Source organism: Microtus pennsylvanicus, chromosome 2 (assembly GCF_037038515.1).
Source record: "Microtus pennsylvanicus isolate mMicPen1 chromosome 2, mMicPen1.hap1, whole genome shotgun sequence".
NCBI lineage: Eukaryota > Metazoa > Chordata > Mammalia > Rodentia > Cricetidae > Microtus > Microtus pennsylvanicus.
Window position 1 is genome coordinate 146,187,814 of NC_134580.1, and position 24,299 is coordinate 146,212,112.

General features: G+C 41.8%; 1 non-coding gene across 1 annotated transcript; it reads right to left on the minus strand.

Annotated features, from left to right (window-relative positions):
- Positions 1-5,985: 5,985 nt before the first annotated feature.
- Positions 5,986-6,088, minus strand: LOC142845280 (U6 spliceosomal RNA). The gene has a single exon (XR_012909844.1). It is a non-coding gene; the product is annotated as a U6 spliceosomal RNA (small nuclear RNA).
- Between the last annotated feature and the right edge of the window lie 18,211 nt (positions 6,089-24,299).

Sequence of the window (24,299 nt, forward strand, 5' to 3'; positions counted from 1 at the left end):
GATGTCAGTTGCAGAAGAGAATTGAGTTACAGACAATGTCTAACTACAGGAATTGAACCCACATCCTTTGGAAGAAAGTTGAGAGCTTTTAATTGCTGAGCCATCTCTCAGCCCCGTTACTGGTCTTATTGCTAAGACAAAATACCCTGGCAAAAGCAGCTTAGGGAAGGAAAGGCTTATCTAAGCTCACAGTTCAAGGATACCATCTGCCACGGCAGGGGAGGCGTAGCTTCTGGAGCATGAGGTAGCCGGTTGTACTGGATCTACAGTCAAGCAGCAGAGAGAGATGAAGGATGCTGCTTAGTTCACTTCTCTTTTGTATTCAGTCCAGGATCCCAGCCCGTGGAACAGTGTCACTCACATTTATGGGTGGTCTTCTCAACTCAAGTTAATGGAGCCTAGAAACTCACACCCAGACACACCCACAGGGCTATTTCTGCAGTGCTTCTACATCTGGTCAGGCTCACAACCAAGATCAGCCTCACAAGGACGAAGCCCGCGGTTTTGTCATCCTTGGCCTATGCTTTGAGTCCTCCCAGGTCTTCACAGGAAGCATCCTTAGGGCAGAGTTTGACAGTAAGGCACCATATCCTGACTGTGGTTTAAAAAAGTCAATCAGAATCACTTGTTTCTGCTAGAGGAGTCCTCATCAGTTTCACGACCTGACTTAGCCTATCTCTGAAACTAAGGGGATATCTGTGACTCTGACTTTACAACGTAATTGTGCCACCCAGAAGCCAATGCAGGCTGGGCTTTTAACAAGATGGGCTTCTAAATGAGAAACTCGGGAACTACCAATCTCGTCTTTTGTTCTTTTCCATATCTGCATTTCTTTCTGTACAATATTTAATCTTAAGTCATTTTGTCACTAAACCATTTATTTACACACCCCATATCCAGCATATAATCATTGAATAAACAATAGGTGTTAGACATGAATACATCCGACAGTTATCTCTAGACCATCATTATGTGTCAGAGAAGACTATTGTCCTGTACCAAGTTTCATTCATTATCCTGTGGCTGTGTACACACCTGTGAATATAAGTGAATGTTGTATGATAACTTAATTTAATAAAATTATGAGGAAGTTCATGATGTTGGGTCCAGAAACAACAAAAATAGGGGAATTTTTAGTTACTTTTAATGGTAAATCAACAGTAGCCATATTTGTAAAGAAGAATGATTCTTATACCTATGAGCTACAAAAGCTCCTTCACCAAGTATTGGTCTCTGACCTCTCCTTTATTGACATCAGAATTGGTCTTTTTTTTCTCTGAAGAGAACATGGTGACTTGTGCAGGTCTTATGGAGGTAAATTGCTGGAAGATGCCCTCAGAATTGTCCTTGTACAGGTAAATTACTGGAGGATGACCCCATACTGATATATATATATATATATATATATATATATATATATATATATATGTATCACTGATGAATTCTATAGATTATAACGATAAATACAGGACAAGAAGTTGGCAGGGGGAAGGGTAGGAAGGGAGATAATGATAGATGGATATGATCAAAATATTGTATAAGAATGAAAAATTCAAACTCAATAATATATTATCTTTTAAAAAGATTAATCATCAAATCAAATGCAAAGGGACAGAAGTTATTTATTAAAATGGAAAATTCAACATATTGTATCAAAACACAAGAACCCAAGATAAGCAGAGATGCATCCAGCCCTAGTTCACTGTTCTGTTGGGATAGACCATGCTGACAAAAGTCAATGTATGAAGAAAGGCTTTAATTTGTTTCATAATTCAAGGCCACAGTCCAGCATTTAGGGAAGTTAAGCTAAACTTGCTGCATAAGCTGAAGCATGATTAAAGAAAACCCAGAGACAGAAATGGGGTTCAACCTGAAGGTCAGGAAAGTAAAACATCCAGCCACTGGCTCTTACCTCTGCCTCAGTCTGAAATGGAGATTCTGCCTCCAGGAATCTCAGAATGAGACCGTAAGTTGATGTCTAATTCCCCTCTGCGTGGTGTGACTGTTTTATTGTCATTGGTTAATAAAGAAGCTGCCTTCAGCCAATGGCTTACCATAGTAAAGCTAGGTGAGAAAACTAAACTGAATGCTGGGAAAAAGGAAGGCACAGTCGGGAGAAGCCATGTAGGTGCCCACAGGAGACCGATGCACCCAAACCTTGCCAGTAAGTCACAGCTATGTGGCGATACATAGATTAATAGAAATGGATTAATTTAAGATATAAGAGTTAGCCAGAATCATGCTTAAGCTATTGGCCAAGCAGTATTGCAATCAATATAGATTTCTGTGTGATTATTTCAGGAGCCTGGGTGGCCAGGAAACAAACAAGCATCCACCCCAAATAGTGAGTGAGAGCTGTCTCCTTCTGTCTTATATTCCTCTTTAGTGCTGGGATTAAAGGTGTGCACCACTACCTACCTCCCAGTTTCTATGGCAAACTAGTGTAGCTAATGGGATTAAAGGTGTGTGTCACCACTGCCTGGCCTGTAAAGATGATCTGATTAGTGTGGCTGTTTACTCTCTGACCTTTAGGTGAGCTTTATTTATTAAAATACAAATGAAATATCACTACAATAAGCCACAGAGAAATGTTGCTTGCTAGCTCTCTGCCTCCCTTTCTCTCCCTCTTTACCCCTCTCTCTTTCTGGCTTGCTCATCTTACTTACTTATACATCCAAGAGAAAACTGTACAGGGAATATTGTTGCCCATTGTAAGTTGTCCCCATATTAATCGTTAGCCAAAAAAATAGAGGAAAGAAAGAAAAAGAAACACAGGCCAACCTAGTGGAGGAAATACTTCAACTCTCCCCAAGAGACTCTAGGTTGTATCCAGTAAATAATTAAAAAGTAGCCAGCAAAAACCTGGAGTCTGACTTGACTGGAAATAAATACAGAATGCATGGGCATGGTAAGAAGACTGGGCTTGACCGTGGTCAACTGAGAAGTAATAAATTCATAGTGACCATTTGCTTGGTAAAAAATTCGTAATGAAGACAACCGAGGCGAAAGGCTAAAATGAGATCCCTGTTGGGTCCTCCAGGACTGGAGAGAATGGGTGTTCACATTCATCACAGGATCAGAGGGAAGGCAGCCATCCTATTCCTACACAAGAGGACTATTAAATATAAAACAGATAATCCCCACTTACCTGGAAGTGGCAAGAAAATAGATACAATTGGACTAAGATAAGGGTATTTATTCCTACGCTTATATTTCATGCTAACAGTTCCTGAAGTGTGATGTGTAAAGAAATGAATAGAATCTGATTGGAACAGAAAATTGGCCATGGTTTGGGAATGTGGAGAGAATGGGTTTTATTGTAAATAATGCAATTTGAAAATTTTCAAAGGACACATTTATTTTTATGCATCCTCCATCATCTCCACTACCTATCCCAACATTAGGATATCTTTCTAACAAAGCATGCACCATACACACATGCATGCACACACACACATACATACATATATAATACTTTGGAGGGTAATTGACTCCCTTTCAAAGGGAAGTGTTTTATGCCGTTAAAAAAGCCACTCAACAACACCGACCTATTATTACTTCTGATTGAAATAATAGCAAAGAACCTTACAAATACAAAGCCCGTGCTTTGACTGAAAGCAGGGGGAGGGAGGAAATCAGTGTGTTAATGTCTTCTATAGCACTATAGGGTGGGCAAGCAGATGCAGGTAGGGAGCAATTTCCTCTAATAGCACCAATTCATTCCTTGAGTCTATAGATACAGTAAAGCATCCCATCATAATTAGCTAAATAAGCCGTGGGAGGAACTGAAATGCTCGCTAAGGTAATAGTTGCAGCACAGAGCTGGGACCACACTGTCAGTGTTCGACATGACTGTGAGGATAATCAGCCTTCGCTAGCTCACACCTAAGCCCCCCATCTGTCGGCTCTTCCAGGGATTGGACCATGAGAGCAGACAAAGCCCTTCTTATTCAAAGCATGAACAGTTTCTCCCTCCATGTTTATGATTCAGTGTGTATTTTAGGGAAATTACTTCAGTAGAATTTCCAGAGAGTCTGCAGATTTAGAGTTAGTGGAGAAAGGAGCGAGGAGGTGGGGAAGGTTTTGAGTCTGAGGATGACCCCTTCCATCTAACGCCTGGAGGATATGGCACGGCGTGCCCTCAGCCACTCAGCATCTGGAAAACAGACAGACTAAGAGATTTCCCAGAGCACAAATATGTTTTGAACGCTGATGCAAGGACGGTAAATTAATACCGCATTTATTTCTCTTATCTCATCGGGTTGTATTGTAAGCTGCAGATCTCCTCAATTCACCTCTTGGAGAATTATGTATCAAGTTGGGCGGAATTCGGATTGTCTTCTCATACCTGTTTACTGACAAATGCCCATTTTCGAGCTTTACTCCTTACTCAGCAGACCCATACCCTTTCTAAGTTCTAAGAATATTCTGTCACAAAGGCAAAGACGAACTTTAAGGAATAACAAGGATTTAGAAACAATTCTGGACCTCTTGTGAACTCATAACAAGTTGACGGCTCATAGCCACCTAGGATGAGGACAAGGACACAAGCGATGGGCACCCTTAGCAGCCTCTAGGAAAATTTTTCTGTTCTCAGAGAACCACCATGGCCACTAAGTCATGTGTGTCCCTCAGGAAAAAGAAAAGATACATGGATACGCATAAGCACCGCATGGGGATAGCAATATGATAAGAAGGCTAGAACTAAGCAGAGGCCATGCTGACTCCTGGGTCGGAATCTTGAAGACAGACTTTTGGCTCTATGATTCTTTCAGAGTAGGTCATATCCACCAATTTGCCACGAGAAAAAATGTTGAGGATTTGAAAGTTTGGGAAATACATAGATGTTTCTCTTTGCCAACTGCTTCCTTTCCCAAGAAGGAAGGCGGGACACAGGCTGATGGAACATGAAAGGACCACAGCCTCCTCTGATCTGCAACTGGTGACTGACATTCTGGTGACAAGCCTTGACAGTTGTCTCAAGGTCTCCACAGACAGCAGTAACAGACAAGGACTGGAATGACTATATCTCCCCAAAAACATTCGTTCTGGAGTCGCTTAACTGTGGAAACTCTCCAGGCAATGGTTTTGACTTCAAAGTGCTCTATGATAAAATGTGACTTCTGTAAGCCCTGTAAGGGCTCTACCTTGTGCTATGTGTGGTACCCTAAGTGGAAGATTCAAGAACCCATCAATTGTTATAAATATAAATGTTTATACCCAACAGGAGAATCTGTTTTGTCTCACAGCAATATAACTTATTTTTTAATAAGCAAAAGGGATGGTATGTTGATTGGGGAAATTTAGACTCAATGTTATCCCTTCAAAGGCATGCTGATAATCATCTACTTCATCCAGTCAGCTCTACCTCTTAGTATCTGTCACCTAACTAAAATGATATCAGTGTATGGATTGATCAATGAACTTGTCCACTGATGGATACATAATCCTCATGAACTGATCATTTTCTGAAAGTCCTGTTAATGTTTAAACCGCAACATTATCCTACCCACCACCAAAGCCTTATTCCTGATGATAAAAACTGCGTATAGTCCAGCTCCAGGACTACAGCATCTTAAGACTTCCACCACTGGTTAAAATCTCCTCTGGGATTTAAGGTAATGTTGTCTGTGAGTGCTTGTGAAATCGAGGATAAAGTTGTAGGCTTTCATCACTTGCTGAAAAAAAATACAGTACACACATATTTCCCTTCTAAAAAAGAGTAAGCATAGAAAGGAGGGATGAGACCAAAGACTGAAATGAACACAGCTAAGATAAAATGCTGTAGCTGGCTGTGTGACAGTCAGGTTACACACTGACTCAGTCATTCCACAGGACTCAGGCAGCCCAGTCTAGCGTTTGCAACAATGTAGCCTTTGGTTGTACTGACCGTGCTCATTGATGGTGACTTTCTTTGACATATTCCCGTGCTCCTGACATACCTAATGTCCTGAGGCCTCTGCCAGGACTTCTGTCCTTACACATAAAAAACATGGACATTTCATGAAATTGCATGCTCTCTTTCTACAGGGGCATGCTAATCTTTGTATCATTTCAATTTTAGTACATGAGGTGATCATGAGACCATGGTAAAATGAATCTAGTAGTCCAATAAGAGCTAAGCTTCCTGGCAGACTCAAAGAGGTTTTGAGGTTCTTCAGGTGAATTTGAATCTTATCCACTTGAACCTGAGATGGGCAGGATGGGATCAATTCTTTTTTTAAATATAGAGAATCCTTTATTTATTCTTTGGCAATCTTATGCATGTAAATACTGTATCTTAATTGTATATATCTTCACCATCCCCATCTTTCAGACATTTCCAACATGTGTCTGCCCTCCTTTGTGACCTCTTCTGCAATGGCCATATCATGATTATAAGACAGCCTTCACGCCACTCCTTCCGCCCTCTGGCTCCCACGTTCCTTCTGTTCCCTTGTCAACAATGTTCTTGGAGCCTTTACTGATAAGAGCAGTGATATAGATGCCCCATTTAGGACTGAACAGTCATTAGTCATTCATTCTCATTACTTACAACAGCTCTGAGACTCTGCAATAATTACTGACTGTTCCAGAAACAATCTTCTCTGTCCAAGGTTTAGGGTAGGGCTAAAACCATGTGTATAAACATGTCGTTTAGATGTCAGTTTGACAATATCTCCATTGAGCAAGGTAACAGTATTAGGTTACTTGTAGGTCTTGTGACCTTCCTAGCCATGGGATTTTGACCAGGTTTATAGTATTAGGTGTAGATTACTTCCCCCCACAAACATCCCACAGGCTAACCTAAAGTAGATAATCCTTTATAGATGCACCTACAGCCAAAGCAATGTAGACAATCCCCCATAGACATCCCCACAGGACAAACTCTTATAGACAATGCCTCGTAGACACCCACACAGCTAACACAATGTAGACAATCCCCCATTGGGTTGGCCTGTGGGGATGTCTATTGGGGATCATCTCAGTTAAATTTATTGATGTGGGAAACCCCAGTCTACTATGGGTAGCATCATTCCCTAGGCATGTGTCCAGAACTCTGTTACTAGAGAAGCTGAACGAAGCCCAAGCAAGCTGGCATACACTCATTTGCTTCTCCTCTGCCCTTGACTGTGACCCTTATGTGACTAGATGTGTGCCATCCCTGCCTTGACTTCTCTGATATGATGGACAGGGACCTGGGATTGTAAGAAGAAATAAACCTCTCTGTCTCCTAAGTTGCTTTTGGTCAGGAATTTTTGATCATAGCAACAGAAAAGAAACAGAGAAATGCCCTTGGAGATGAATATGAGACTTGAGCTCACTCCTCTCTATCTCCTTTGCTTCCTGATAAAGAGATGAGCAAAATTGTGTGTGGTCAGGATAAGTTACCATACTGCCAAAGCAAAGTGACTACGGAACCACACATTGGAGCCTCTCGAGTTGTGAACCTACACAAGCATTTTCTCTCTGTGAATTGATAATCGTGAGTGTCTATGATGGTGACTTAAACCTGACTAAAATACCCCCCCAACACATCTCACTTGAATAAATGGTGACTTAAACATGACTAACACAACCCATGAACACACACCTTGCTTCAATAAGACAGTAAGCAATGTATGTAATCCACTGGTCAGTCATTCAAAGGAAAACTATTCTTTTCTTTCCATGACCTAAGCTAACGGTTCTCATCCTTTTTAATGTTGCAACCATTTAATACAATTCCTCATGTTGTGGTGACCCATCCCCACCATAAAATTATCTCTCTGATACTTCATAAGTGTAATTTTGCTACTGTTATGAATTGTAATGTAAATATGTGATATGCAGGACATCTGACATGTGACAGCAGAGCGGTCATGACCCACAGGTTGAGAACCACTGACCTACACTCTGTACTGCTGTGGACTATAGATATATATGAGAGAGAGACCGTGTGGATGAGGTGACATGAAGGAACCTTGTCTCTGGTAGAAAACCATATCGCCATTTTATGGCTTTAACATGTACAAATTCACTTAGAGAAAATAGTCCCTTGCACAGGCCACTGTTATTTTGCATATCTAATATTCAGCTAAACATGTTTCTAACCAACTTATATTCTTGCCCCTCTCACACTATTTTGTGGCCACTTTTCAATGTTCATGAAATGATGAGTCATTGGAATGAGTGATGACCTCAGAAGCATGAGGGCAGGATTTTTTTTTTTTTTGGTGTTTCTAGACAGAGTTTCTCTGTGTAGCCTTGACTATTCTGGTACTCACTCTGCTTACCAGGCTGGCTTTAAACTCACAGACATCCACCTGCCTCTGCCTCCCGAGTAGAGTGTGGTTCTTAATGAGTGGATAGAGAAGCACTGTAACTCCTGCCATGATGCGAATCCACCCTTTCTCATCCCAACACCTGTTGCTATTTCCCTGTGCTGACTTCACAGGCATTAGGTCTTCACCTGCCTAGGCAACCCTTCTCCTTCACAATAGCAACAACAGAGACAAACAAAAATACAACCAAACAACAAGAAAAAGGAACCCTCAGGGGATAGAACAGTGAAAGGTGTTTTTAGCCAGTTCTACTACACATAAACATAAATTGACAAATGTGTGGATACAAAAGGTCAATAAGCAACGATTTTCTCTAGTTAACTTATTGTTGGTTGTGCTGTTGAGAGGGCTGAGGGAGCTTGCCACTAAACCTGATGGCCTGAGGGCCTGAGTTCAATCCCTGGTTTATAGAAAACTGACTCTTACAGGTAGTACTCCAGGTGCCCCCAACACATACACAGGCACACACAAATACACACACACACACACACACAGAGAGAGAGAGAGAGAGAGAGAGAGAGAGAGAGAGAGAGAGAGAGAGAGAGAGAGGAGGGAGAGAAGGGGGGATGTAATAAATATAATTAGAAAACATCCTGTTTGCACTTCTGTTATAAAACTGAGGACCGTCTTCAACTCCGTCAGCCAAGGCTAGCTTTTCTCTGGTGACCCATTCTCCTGTCCAGAGGGACACTGTCCCCAGAATTCTATACCCTCGGGCTTCCCATAGAAATACTAGAGACAGGCACCAGGCAACAATAACAGTCATTTGTCCCTCGCCAGTAAAACAGACATTTTCTCTCATAGAACCCCACTCCCAGCAGTTTCTAGATGCCACTTTTTCTGTTTTCTCTGGAAATTTGAACGTAATATCAAGCACACTGTAGAAGCAGTCCCTATAAACTCTATTCCCGTCAGCCGCTCAAACAGCCTCATTATTTGGTGACCATAAACATGGTTTGGAGACGCTGGTCCTGCCACACTGAAGTCTTCCAGGGCTGGGCTGAGTGATTGAAAGTCCAAGATTATAGCAGAAGGGGACAAGGAGCTATTTTAGTTCTTGATGGTCTGCTAAAAGCCCCCAGCCAAAAACAGCTTTCTGTCTGAAAGACAGTAAATTTCTTCCACCGCTGAAAATAGATGTGTTCTGTGGGAAACCAGACAGGACTCGGGGCAGGAGAAGCGTGCGTGACACAGGAAGAAAAGACAAGTGGTGTGGTTACTAGTGGCCATTCTTCAAAACAGGGCAGTCGCTGTCCGACCACAAGCAGGCTGGGAACCCGGGGATTCTGCCATGGCGAGATGGGAATTGCTAAACCATTGCAGAAAATGCCTCTTCGTGTTGTTTCCCTTGGTTGCCAATTGTATCATCTGGCGTGTCAAGACCCTTATTTTCAATGTCACCTTTAGCAAGCCAGCCTCACAGGACTGGGGTTGGAAGTAGAATATTCTGGTTGGCTTTCCAAGGGCTTTCTGGCATTAGCTGTGTGACTTGAGCTTCTTTTTTTTGGTTGGTCTTCACGTCGAGCTATGTTTGAAATAAAGCTTTGAGTAAGGAGTGTGAATGCACTTTCTCAACTGTCTTTCTTTCCTCCTTTCATGTGTGTATGCCTATGCATGTCCATGTGTGTAGAGGCACATGTACATATGTGTGCACAGATGCAAGTGGGGAGGGTACATGTCTGTATGGAGGCCAGAGGTCAGCCTCAGCTGTAGTTCTTCAGGCTGCTGTCTGTCTCTGATCTCAGAGGTTGACGATTCAGCTCTGCTGTCTGGCCAATGAGCCCCAGACATCTGCCTGTCTCTGCCTCTCTAGCACTGGGCCTTATTTTACACAGGTTCTGGGGATTGAATTCAAGTCCTGATACTTGCAAGATAAGCATTCTTCCTACTGAACCCCCTCTCCAGTCTTTCTAGTTCTTTCTCTTTGTAAACATTCAACATAAACACAGACATCCCTCATCGGATTCGTAGGTATGGTGACTCTGGCTCTCCGTAACAACACAAGTGGGTAGCAAATTACCCGAGGAAATTAAGTGGGTGTGGATCTGGGCTCTGCTATGTCACTCCCCACTGGGAAAAAGCAAAGAATCATGCCAGAAGCTGATGGACTTCTACGGATTAGATAGACGTGTTGACCTATGAGCTTTCCAACTGTTGGCGTGAGGTAGCTTTGGAGAAGATATGACAAAAAGCAGAAACCACAGATATTTATTAGCAAGATAAGTTTTGAAGTCTATCTAGGGGATGGATTAATTGAATCAGCAGACCCACTTATCTCAGATTGGTGGATAGATAATGTGATGATTAGGTTTAATTGTCAACTTGACCCAACCAGAAAACACCTAGGATGAAATTACACTGGGTCGGAATTTGGGCACATCTGTGTGGAACTGTCTTGACGAAGTTAATTAATGTGAGAAGACCCCGCTCACTGTGGTTGGGACCATTGCCTAAGGTAGAGTACTGAGCTCTGTAAGAGTAGACAAATCCAGCTGAGGCCAAGCAAACACGCTAACATGGGTGCGTCCATTGCTCTCTGCTCTTGACTCTGGAGGTAATATGACTGTTGGAAGCTCCTGCCTTGGCTTCCCTACTGTGATGGACTGTACCCTGTAATTGTGAGCTGAAATGAGTTGCCCTTTTCCCCTAAGTTGCTTTTTGTTCGGGTATTTCATCACAGAAAAAGAAATCAAACCAGAACAACAGATAAAGGGAGATGTATTGAAAGGTAACTAGTTGTGCAAATGACAGATGTGAGGCAATTGTTTGAAGAGTGAGCAGGGATCTGTGAACTTTCTCCCTGGAGAAAGCACTACTCACGGACACACACACAGATGTCTGCACATGATTCTGAGGTGGTCCCAGACAAGCCTCGATCAGCTGCAGGTTCCTAATCTGCAGGGAAATCTCAGTCTGAATCCCCATTGCTTCCTCTCCCTTTTCCAGATGCATTTCTTCAAGTTAAAGGTTCAAGCTTATATAAACACTACTCGAGAGGTTTAGCACACGAGTCTCCGGGGTACCAGGTCAGTTGACACAGACTGTGTTTTAGTTTTGGTCCTGGTGCACTGAAGCCTTATGAGATCCAGCTGTCCATACCCTACATGCAGGAGCATTTCATTGAACCTTTCCCTTCCCACTTCAGGGTTTGCACATCTGCATCTATAGAGAGACAATAAAACCTTGTAATCTTATAATTCCTTCCTGCGAGCTCCACACAGTGACCTTTAATCGTGAGTACCCACTTCCTGTGCGGTTGTCTTACCTGCTGGAGATTATTAGAAACGTTTTGTCTTATAAGGTTCTATCTCACTATTCTATATCCCCCCGAGGGTAGTGTGCCCAGAATGTGTTTGCTAAGTATTTATTTGTTGGTTATACAGTCCCGTATCTTTTCTTTTCCTTTAACAGCCGGTCAAGCTTCCTGTCCTCCCACTGTCAGGATCTAAATGTGGTGTATTCATCTTCTCATTTGGTTTTTTGCATTTTATTTCATGTTTGTCACGTATGCTCCTGTGTCTACATCATCTGGCCTATTTTTTATTAGGAAATGTTTTGTTGGGTTGATCCTCAGCTTCACTGCTCTCTGCCCTGCTTCCCCATGGTTCTTTCACAGAAAGCCTTTTGTGTTGAGCAAACAGGCTCTAATCTGCGCGTCTCACTCCAAACTCCAACAGGGATGCCAGGTGAGCATCCTAACACCAGCCAGAAACAGCTGTTCAAGTGGTCCAGAGCAGCAAGCAGGGGCTGTATATGCAGTTCTCTTGCCTTATGGGCCTCTGGTCCAGCAAGCTCGGGGATGAAGCCATGAGCGCAAATGTTTGCCTTGCTGGCTGCAAGTCCTAAAAGCAGCTGCCTGCTGATTGATGATAACTTGCATAATGACACCACACACATTCAGAAGCTGCCAGGCACGAGGAAGTCTGGGAGCTCCCCACGCCATCCCTTGCTGGTTGGCCGAATTCTTATCTTCCAGCAAGCAGGCAACAAAGACAGCAAGAGCCAGAAAGTGTCTGATCCAAAGATGCCCATTATAACCCCAGCAATTTTAACACTCGGGAGGGAGAAGGAAGGGCTTGGTGTACTCACTAGCAAATTTGCCAAGGACCCTGTACACAGACGCTCAGCATGTTCACTACACCCATATATTAGAGTATCTGAGTTGGATGCAGTTAATAAAACCTTCGTTTATGGATAAAATGGACTCCGATATAAAGCCGGTGGAACTACCTTCTAGAAAGAATTTCTTAAGGCGGATTTGCTTTCTGATGAGGCCAGATTTCACTCAAGCACAATACTTGGTGTACTGTCAGGCCGTAGGATTTGCCCCACTGATGCTAAAAAAGGAGCTTTGAGTTAAAGCAGCCTGTCAAACTGACTAAAAACATCAGTGTCACATGGAAAACTATATGTACGGTATTCATGTATACATATACCTTTGGAAACATTTTATTTCATGTTTCTACAAGTGTTTGGATCAAACCCATGACCACATTTTCTCCCCTCCTGTTTCTCTCACCACACATCTCTCTCCTAACGTCATGTGTCCTCCTCCCCCCTCCTCTCCCTATCCTCACGTCTCTCTGTTAATACTCATTGAACCCACTTAGTGCATGAGTATAGGACCATGTTGTACCAGGCTTGGGCAGCCATTTAGGGTCCACATCCCTGAAACAAAAACTGACCCTCACTCCTTCTGAAGCCATCAGTTGGAACTCATCTGATAACTGTGGAGCTCCTGGGCCCGTCTCACTTTTGCGCTGCGATTTGGCTGGCTTGATTTCGTACAGGTCTTATGGATGCAGCCACAGCTCCTGGGAGTGAGTTCATGTGTGCAACTACACTTTCAGGTCCAGCAAACACTGTTTTCACAGAGAGTTACTCTCTCTGACTCTCACAATCTTTCTGGGCCTTTTCTAATATGCTCTGTGAGCCTTGACAGGGATGGGCAGGGTCTGTGCTATGGAATATAGGAGCTCCATTTAGAGCTGAGAGCTCTTCAGTGTCTTAGTCTCTGTACATTGATCAGTTGTAGGTGTCTGTATCATATATATAGAATATATGTAACTGTATATTCTTTATATATTCTAATATATTGTATGTAAGAATATGTATTATATATAGGATTTGTATTTATGTCCCTCAGCTCAGGCACTTTCCTCTTGGGCATTGATCCATTCCACTGGACAATTTCTAGTCCCCCTCTGTTCTTCTGCTCTGTTTGCTTTTATCCTTCTACCCACTCTTCACAAAATAACAGTTTTCCAGTCTCATAGTAGATCTGTTCACTCATCTCATTGATAGTCTTTGATTGCCCCTAAAAGAAGTGTCCAAACTCGGCTAAAAATAGAGTCTATCATAAATTCCTATGTCCTTCCAAATACAAATAACCTACTTAACAGAAGAAGCTGCCAGGCTTCACCATATCTGCGTCTCTGTCCATACCACCATCTTGTAAGAGAAGCCCTATCTGTGTCTTCCACTGTGACTGCCTCTGAATTTATGGACAGCTGCATTTTTTACATTTTGCAGAATGCCAAACATGAAGGATATTATTGTGAAATCTTATCATAAAAGACACATCATTTGCATGTTTTTACCCAGTCATTTCCCAAATGTAGCCAAACTCAGACTGCGTATGTGGACACTCATCTCTGTTTATTTGTTTCATGTGAGTCACCAGTCTGGACAACAAACTTGAACGTCTGTGCAGGCAGATCCTTCGGGGTGCCCTGCCTCTTCCGGTCACACTCTGAAGTGGGCCCCTCCGTTTTCTCATGACACACACTTATTACCTGTAGCATGGTGTGCTCTTCTTTGTGACTCTAGGCAAGTTATTTGCCTTTTTTTTCTTTTAAATAAAATTTTTGAGTTGCGGCTTAAAGAAACTCAATTTCAAATCAAGTTATGAAAATCGGGTAGCTATATAACTCAGGTGATTGGCAAGCAGAGTAGTAAGTGGCGCAGTTGGTCATAACTCTGGTATTTTCGTTGGAAATGACTGCCCCTTCACGGGGCCCATCAAGAGATAGCTGGCAATGTCTGTAGAGCCCTGAGCTGTCAATGACATAGAAGAGGGGGTCAACTAGAATTGCTGGGCAGTGAAGAGATGTTGAGCTGAAATTTCATTTGTTCTATAAATGAAATGTCTTCATTACAATGATGCCACAGTCATTAGGACTTAGAGTATTTTTTCTTATCTCACCTCTACTGTCAATGCTTGATTTTAACTTTATATGGCTAGGAAACCTGGTTACTGGCTACATTAAATTCGTGTATCTGCAGGTTTATAACCTAAGGATAGATGGCTTCCTTACCCAATTTAAAGTATGAATCAATACAAGAGAATTTATTTATATCAACCAAATTTGATAGTATACCCAATATAAGACCACCCCTCACAGACGTTCCAATTGTTCCAGCAAGTGTCTTTATCTTTGGGTATACGGAGTAAGAGTTAGGAATGTACAACAAAGCTTAGACAAAAGTAAGGTTTATCACACTTTTAAAAAGAGATTTCTTTATATTAGATTTTGAAAAGACAATTTATCTCCAAGAAACACAGTGATACTCATGTCTGTGCATGTTAGGAAATAGACTGTGGGCTGGAAGATGGCTCTGTGGATTAATGTTCTTCCAAAAGACCCAGCCTGGGTCCCCAGCACCCACGAGGCAGCTCACAGCATCTGTAACTCAAGTTCCAGGTCATTTAGCTCCCCCTTCTGGTCTCCTCAGGCACTGCACACAGTGTGATACACGTACAAGCATACAGGCAGGCAAAACACCCAAACCCACAAAATAAAATAATTCATTTTTAAGTTAAAAAGCATGAAAAAAATAATTTAACCAAAAGTTTAAAGTATGGGTGGTGTTTAGTAAATGGTTGATGTAGATGTCAGAGGGTCGGTGCTAATTGAAAGACGGAAAAGAAAGCCATTGAGATCCTCAGTCTCTGACATAAAAAAATTATTGTCATGTGTCGTCTAGACAGAGTGGGAAGTACACTGACTTATGTTTAGTTTTAATTTTCATTTCCAAATATCAGCCGCTGAGCTCTAAAATTCATTTGCTTACAGAAGTATCGCACTGACTGATTAAATATATCTCCAGCTATGGTCTCAGGAGTTGATTTAAAGCAGAGAAATGTGCACAGTTTGAAATGTTTGGTGTCAGGGCAACATTTAAATCCTCAGACCAATTAAGTCTAATTACTGAGTGGATGGTAATACTTTTCCTCAACTATGTGAAGGTTAAATTAAAATTTGCTTTCAAATTAGAAGGAAACACCTACTAACTGTCAATCATGCCAATATTTATTTGAGGCTCTGCTTTAGAAAAATACAGAGATAAAATGTATTATCTCTAAGTCAATCTTTTCTAGTATTCTAAGCATTATATTTAGAGCCTACAAAAATTCTCCCTTTATAAACCAGCATGGCAGCAAACTTAAAGCAGACTTTTTGAATGTCTGTGAACAGGTTCTAGCAAAGGCTCCCAGGATACTTCAATTTGTGGTGCATTGCAGCCTTAAAAGTTCAGGAACTTCTGATCAATTGATCAATTGTTGAACACTTAATGCCAAGTTTCACTCTCCTCTATAGCTTTATTAAAAATAATGTCCCTGCTTGGCACAAGATATTGAGAAAGCTACAAAAGACAACGAGATAGGTAAATACCTAGAACAGTGAAGGAGACAAAAAAAATCTTTCAAAAACAGTTAACAAAATACCCATCTTGTAGGGTATACAAATAACCGAGTAGTCACATTCAGAGAATTAGATATGAAAGCCATTCCAAGTTTTTCCCACTGTGCTACAGGAACACATCTACTGAGCTAAAAGTTTGTTCACTGATGGAAGAAATAAAATAAGGGCGGCTACACAATACTGAAAAAAAATGCAAGAAGAAGCGAATGTTGAGTTTATCAGCTGATGCTCAATACTATGCCAGCTACATTTTAAGCAAACCCGTACTTTATATAATGAATCACAGGATACGCATTATAGAACCCACTATCTCATTTTGTTACCTAAAGGGTTAAAACCTCCAAAACGGCCATGCCCAGTGTGGCAGTTAATGTGCTTTGCCATCGTGGCAGGATGTAGAGTCATCTAGAAGACAAGATTCTAAGCATGTCTAGGAGGTGTTTTCCACATTGAGTTTCTTGAGGTACACAAACCATCATGGATGTGGGTAATACCATTCCACAGGCATGAGCTTTCGGTTACATAAAACAGAAGAGTGCTTGGCACCAGGTTTCGTCTCTGCTCCCTGACTACAGAAGCAATGGAAGCAGCTGTCTGCCTCCCCTTTCTGCTCCTGAGATATTTTTCTATATAAACTATACTCCCATGAGCTATAATCTAAAGCATATCACAGACTTCATCATAGCAACCTGACAACACAAAATAAGTGGAGAATCAGGAACACCACTTATTGCTTCAAGCTATGAAATATCAAGCCTGTTTATTTAGTCAGTATTTCACTAACTAAATGACTTTTACAAATATATTCAACTTCGTAATCCAATGGGAACCCTTACTGTTGGGCCCAGATTACGACCTGCAGAGAGAGACCACCAGAGAGGCCCAGACTGTATTATGTTTGTATTATGCTAATTAAACCTTGCTTATTACAGTCCGGTAGTCTCTCTCTAGAGGTCGTAATCTGGGCACAGCCCTTACCACTGTGTGACTTGGCTTTCTGCAGCTGTGGCTGAGGTAACTAACAGAGGAACCTAAAGAGAGGACTCATTCATTTTAGATCATGGTTTCCGAGTTCGCCTCCGTTGTGACAAACACCACACAGTGCAGTGAAGTGGGACACATCACGGTGGCCAAGAAATTAAGAGACTACCCACCTATGTGAGATTTCTCCTTTGTCCCATTTCCTCTAGCTGGGCCTCAGGCCTATCAGATGGTGCCACCCACACTCAGTACAGGTCTTTCCTGTTTAGTTAAGACTTCTTGGAAACAGCCTGTAAACATAGATGTGAGTTAATGTCCTAGGCACATCTCAAGCCAGTCAGATTAACAGTCACAATTAACCAGCATAGCCATCTGTTGTTGGAGGCAGCTTGTTTATTACCAGCTGCGCAGACCATGAAATAATCACTAGACACTATATTATTTCTAATACTGTTTGGCCAACAGCTTAAGCATATTTCTGGCTCACTCTTATATCTTAAATTAGCCCATTTCTATTAATCTATGTATCACCATGTGGCTGTGGATTAGCAGCAGCTATCTGGCTTCTGCCTGACTCTGCCTACTTTCTCCCAGCATTCAGTTTAGTTTTCCTGCCTAGCTCTATTCTGTTAAGCAACTGGCCCAAAGCAGCTTTTTTTTATTAGCCAATGGCAATAAAACATATTCACAGCATACAGAGAGGAATCCCACATCAACCATTAGTATCAAATAGTATTTTATTTGACACAGGAGAAGGTTTTGTGGGGATTTCTACCATTATAATAATATTTCATTTGTATTTTAATAAATAAAGCTTGCCAGAAGATCAGAGAGTAAAACAGCTGCCCTGGTCAGCCTTACAGACAAGGCAATGATGACACACACCTTAAATCCCAGTAGCCACACAAGTTTGTCATAGAAACTGGGTGGTAGTGGTGCATGCCTTTAAACCAAGCACTAGAGAGGAATATAAGATGCGGGGACAGCTCTCAGTCAGTCTCATTCTGAGGAATACTGGAGGCAGGATATCTATTTTGGATTAACATAGAGGTAAGAACCCATGGCTGGATGTTTTGCTCTTCTGACCTTCAGGTTGAGCGCCAATATCTGTGTCTGTGTTTTATTAATCATGTTACATCTCATAGTCAAGTAGAATTCACAACTGAATTTCAGGCCTAACTACCCACCTGATTCCAATGTTATAATATCAACACAGATGCTTAAATTTATCCTGTTTTCAGTTAAAGAAACAAAACCGTGATTCACGGAGTGAAAGCATACTGTTTTGGAGATTTTGACAGACTTTTATTTTGACTTGTATTAGTATTTTCTTCTTGTCCCTTTCACTGATGCCGATCCAGACTCAACTTGGTGCTGTCGTTGACAGATGTATGCATTGGATGATGGTTCATGTCTAGCCCTTTGTGAACCAGGGACATGCTTATGCAGTTGGGTGAGTAACAACTGTGGGATGTTCTCTACACCAACTGTGCTCACATGCCCCCCACCCCCACTTTCCAGCTAGCTGAAACCACATGCATTTCCAAGCATATGTGAAATTGACTTGCTTGTTTTCATAAAAAGAGAAATTTGAAACATTGATTTTTACATCCAGGTCAATACTTGTATTTTCTTGGAAGTAAACTTCCAAACCAATCACATCATGGAAGAAAAATGTGAACTTAAGTCAGCTTTCTCCACTATGAGACTCCACATAGCCCACCATTGTTTCCAAGCAATATCCCCCAAAGCTTAAACATAATCTAGGGAACTGGCTTTAACAAAATGATTCATACCCAGGTAAACAGTCCTTTGGTGTCATTTTGCCCATGTACATGGTCTTATCTGTTTTTTGGTACTAGGACATCTTCTTGCAGTTCTTGTTTTTACCTAAATATCAGTTGTCTTTTTTATTTAAAAATTAGTTTTATGTATGAGTGTGTGTGGATGTGTGTGTGTGTGTGAATGTAATATATGTATATGGTTTACATGCACAGGTGTGCAGATATGCAAGTCTGAGCAAGTGTGCCATTCTGTCAGAATACATAGAGGCCAGAGGAGGGCATCAGTTGACTGCTGCTCTGTCATTGTCTGCCATATTTTCTTGAGCCAAGGCCTCACACTGAACTAGGTTGTTAACTAGTAGCACTCCAGCAATCCTATCTCCACTTCCTGTTCCACAGAGGGCAGAGGCACAGGAGCCGTGTGCGGCTTGCTACACGGGAGTTGGGAGTTTGAACTCGGGTCCTCATGCTTTCTTAGCAAGCAGTCTTGCCTGCTAAGACATGTGCAGTGCTCCACATTGGTTTCTAATTTGGCAACTTCTACTCTTCAGAAAGTGGATAAAGCTACGGTTGAGAATTAACATTCTTAGCAAAGTACCCAAGCACATTGAAACTTCTCTCTGTGCAGGCTAATTTATCAGTGTATTTACCGAATTACAGTCGTCTATCTACTGCCGCCGAGCACAACCACAATTCAGCACTTTAGCACTGCTGACATCTTATGTAGGATATTGTTTTGTCTTGCACGAGTTTGCACTGTACCTTTAGAGTTTTATCAAGCTCTGTGCTCCCACCCATAAGATGCCACTTGCAGCCTTCCTTCCAATCTATCTCTCCAGCTACTAAGCTACAGACAGCACTGCACGTAGTGACTTCTCTCCACTAGGGACTCATTGCTCCTCCAAGGAAAAGTATATCAGTTGATAACTGTCAAAGTAAAATTGTCCTAGCAAACGTGGAACCGAACATTTCCTCAGTAGAGTAGCCCCTGCTGAGCAGGAGGTCTGTCTTGTTCATCACATGCACCAAGTACTCAGAACTGTGACTGCCATACAGCATGTAACCAGGGTTGAAATGTCCTAAACAATGACACTCCACTCATGAAAACACCATGCAGCTGTTAACATGCTTATGAAAATAAGTGCTCAGGAAATATTCACTTAAAAAGCCAAGTACAATTGCAAAATATGTGTATTATTTATTATTTGTCTGCTATGATGAGGTGTTTTCTGAAGGACATGTAAAAATCACGGCTGTATGAAGTTGCAGGCTTATCAGTTTTCACCATTGTCATATGCTGTATATAAGCTATGACATAAATTCTTATTAAATGTAGTTTTGTTGTACAATCGCAGAGGCATAATGAAGTATGGCAGGCCTACATCCCAAGGTAAAGCCTGCCAGCACTCTCTGCACTAAATGACACCAAGGTTTAGACCCAGCAGACCTCCGCCTTTAGGGTGCTCGTGGTTCTGTGAGAAAGCTGCTTTGAACTTTGTGACGATGCGGAACTTGGTGCCTTGTGCCCATAGCATCCTGGGTTCCATGGAGGTCTGCAGAAAAGAAGTACCAGTCCTCTACAAATACAGAGTTGTCTACCTAGGAAAACAAGACCTCCATATACAGCACCCTCAGAACAACAGTAGCAGTGAGTAAGGAGGTGCTCAGGTGTGACATCCACTTTCCTAAGAGGGAAGCGTCAAGGAGTCTCTTGAGGGCAACTGTCAAGACTTAGGCATAGGGAAGAAGGGAAAGAACATCTCTGAAAATGAAATGCAAATATCCCCAATTAAAAAATGAGGACACCAGGCAGTGGTGGTGCATGCCTTTAATCCTGCCACTCAAAAGGCAAAGGCAGGCGGATCTCTGTGGGTTCAAAGTTATCATTGTCTACAGAGTGAGTTCCAGGACAGACTCAAAGGCTACACAGAGAAACCTTATCTTGAAAAACCAAAATATAATAATAATAATAATAATAATAATAATAATAATAATAAAGTACAGCAAGGACCCATGGAATCATCATATATGACCTTGTCTCTGAAACAGAGAGATGAAAGGACCATCTCCCAGTAGAGATGAACAGCCTCTTGGGAAGACAATCCTTTATTAAGCAGTCATGTTCCAGGTATGAATAACAAAGCATGTAGTACCTTTGCTTTGCCGTTTGATAGTATTGAATGGCAGAACCACAAGTCTTTGCCAAAAAAAATTATTTATGGGCTGGAGAGATGACTCAGTGCTTAAGAGAATCAAGTGATCTTCAGAAGGACATGGGTTTAGGACTCATAATCCACATGGCGTTACAGCCATCTGTAACTCCAGTTCCAAGGCAGTGAAGCTCTCTTCTGACTTTGACAGGTACCAGGCATGCAGGTTATACATAGACATAAATATAGAGAAAGTACTGAAACACATACAAAATAAAATAATAATCATAGTTACACACAGACCCTCTTTAAAATGGAAAGCTTGGGTCACTTCTCCGGTTTATTCTTCTGCGACCCTCGTGGCTTATTTCCAAGAGACTCTGCAGGAAATTTCCCATGCAGAGGACATGAGCCAAGGTCTGTTGTCTGGTGCTGAGGCTGCTGTGTTCCTGCTACCTTTTACCCAATTTTGTCCAATTTCTACATAAATGGGGAGCCTCACTGTGGGAGAGCAGGCTCCACAGTCAAACAGATAGGATTCAAATTTAGACTTCCTCCTTTGCTGTGTGTAGAATTTTAGAAAAGTTATTCTCCCTCTGAGTCTTCTTTGTTTTTATTTGTGAGATGAGAATGTTGGTGGATGAGTGTCTGATGGATTGTAGTCGGGCCACCCCAATAAAACCTACTGAGATCCCATCTCTTGGGGGCCCGGAAACATGTCTTATTAAGAACTGGGAGTTTGGGACCTGGAGAGCGTCCAGAGTGGTTAGAGCACTTTAGAAACTTATAGAGGACCAGAGTTCAGTTCTCAGCGCCAACATAGCAATCTGCACCCACAAGTAATTCCACATCTAACAGATCTAATGTCCTCTCTGGCCTTCTCCAGCATTACATGCATACCGTGCATATCCTCAAACGTAGACAAGCATAAACATAAAATTTAAATCAGCCTTTAATGGAGGGGGGAGGGGGAGGAGGAGGATCTTTGCAGACAGGGGTGAGACTGAGACTTAACCCATCTAACTGCTATCATTTAAGAGCACTTTTATAAACAGACATAGACGTGAAGGACACTTCCTGATAACAAAAGCAAGTACCAGAGTTATATTGTAGTAAGCCAAGGCAAGTCAGAGCACGCTGACAAATCTCAGAAGAAACAAGGACAAACTCCCGTGAAGGGTTCAGGGCCTGGTTCTCATGCCTTGACTTTGGCATTCTCAACTTCAAACAGTTGGACAATAAATTGTTTTTGATCTCACAGTTTGGGGTACATAGTCACAGTGGTCCTCAGAAACCAATGTATCCTAAATGAACTCTCTGCCCTAAACCCAGTGAGAACAGTAGTTAATTGGTGACTTTGTTCCTATCCACACAATTCTGTATGTTTATATATCACTGTTGAAGGAAGCTGCTAATGAGTACCAGGCTCCTCTGTTCTGGTTTTGCAACTTTGTATGAATCTATAATTATCTCAAAATTAAAAAAAAAATATCAGACTCTGAAGAAAATCAATGAGACGATTCATGTAAAATGCTTTGTTTATCAAAGTATTCAAGCAATATTTCTGGGATTATTTTTAAATCAATAGGTTTATAGCATCCTAGAGAATCCTGATTGACTTAAAAGGCTGAAGTTGTGTAATTGTATAGGGTATTGACTATGGATCAACTATGAATTACCTTGTCCTTTTGACCTTCAGATCTGAACCAGTGCATACCATAGACACACTGAGGCTAGTTTTCCAGCAATTGCTGAAGGATTGATGTTCTTCTCTGTATCTTCTCCTGAGTCTCATGAAGTTGTTCTCCTATGAAGTGTTCAGTGGGTTTCTCAGGCTTTAGGGATTTCCTTGGATGCTGCCTGCTGTGTTACATATTCATGTGTGTGTGTGTGTGTGTGTGTGTGTGTGTGTGTGTGTGTGTGTTGGCTTTCCCAACTTGTGATTTGTTTCCTGATCTCCATAGTAACAAGCTGGCCATGATGAAACCAACATAGTCTCGGGGGGGGGGCTATCATTTTCACCCACATAAACACTCTTATGACTCACACTCCATAGAGTAAGAATTATAGAGATTAACTTATATGCACACACACAAAGTATTTGCCTTTTCTTTTCCTGTTTGTTCTTTGAGAATTTTACACACACACACACACACACACACACACACACACACACATGCATGCACATGATTATATCCATTCCTCTAATTCCCCACTACAACTCATTCCTTCACATGTCTCTCCTGCTAACTTCATGTCATATTTAAAAATAATAAACCTCAAATTCCAACCAGTGCTGTTAATGTGTGCATGGATACAGGTTGGTTGTTGGAGTATGGGCTGCCTACCAGTGTCTGCATCCCCAGAAAAGAATGAGTATCCCTCTGCCAGCAACTACCAATTTCCAATAGCTCTTCTGTTAGAGTTAGAGAATCGCGAACATCTCCTCCATCTGCGCTGGACTTTTAGGCTGGCTTGATTATGTGCCACAGCTGCTACGGATTTAGGAATGCAATAGTCTTGCCATGTTCTGAAGGCCAGGTTTCACACCACTCCCCTCCATCCTCTGGCTCATACGTTATTTCTGCCTTCTTTTGTATTAGAGGGTGTCTTGGATAGCCGCAATCAATGCAGAGCCTCGTAACTGGTCCAGGTGCTAAGAATAAGAAACTGTGAAGACTTAGCTCTAGAAAGGACACCTTTAGCAAATGTACAAAGTTTTTGGGGGGTGTCATGAATTAATCCCAACATCTAAAATACAAATCCTATAGTATAAGTTTCTGTTAATGGTTCCACTCTTCCTTTTGGTTCAAGTATTTCAGAGGTTGCAGACAGAAGTCTTCCCATCATGGGCACAATATCTACTTGCTTTGTTATAAGGAGTAAAGGCAATCTGGGATCAGGACATTGCAGCCAGGGACATTACAGTGGTCATCCAAGGTTCTGTTTAGTCTTCAGATCATCTGATTAAAGACTATACAGCAACAGTGACTGGCGAGGTAGCTCACTTGAGGAAGAACTTTCCCTGCAAACATGAGGACCTAAATTTGCTTCCCCAGTACATAAAATACCCACAGACAACAATACACTCTTGTAATCTCAGAGAGGCGAAGGCAGGTAGAAGCCCTGGGCCTGCTGACACAACAGTCTAGCTGAATTGTGAGTTCCAGATTTAATAAGAGAGCAAGTCTCAAAAGGCAACTGAAGAAGACAACAGATGCTGAACTTTGGTCAACACACACACACACACACACACACACACACACACACACACACACCACTCACATGCATGCACCACTTATGCACATGTAAATGTACACAGAAAGAAATAATATATACAAAGAGAATGTTTCCAATTGATGTTATCACTGTGAA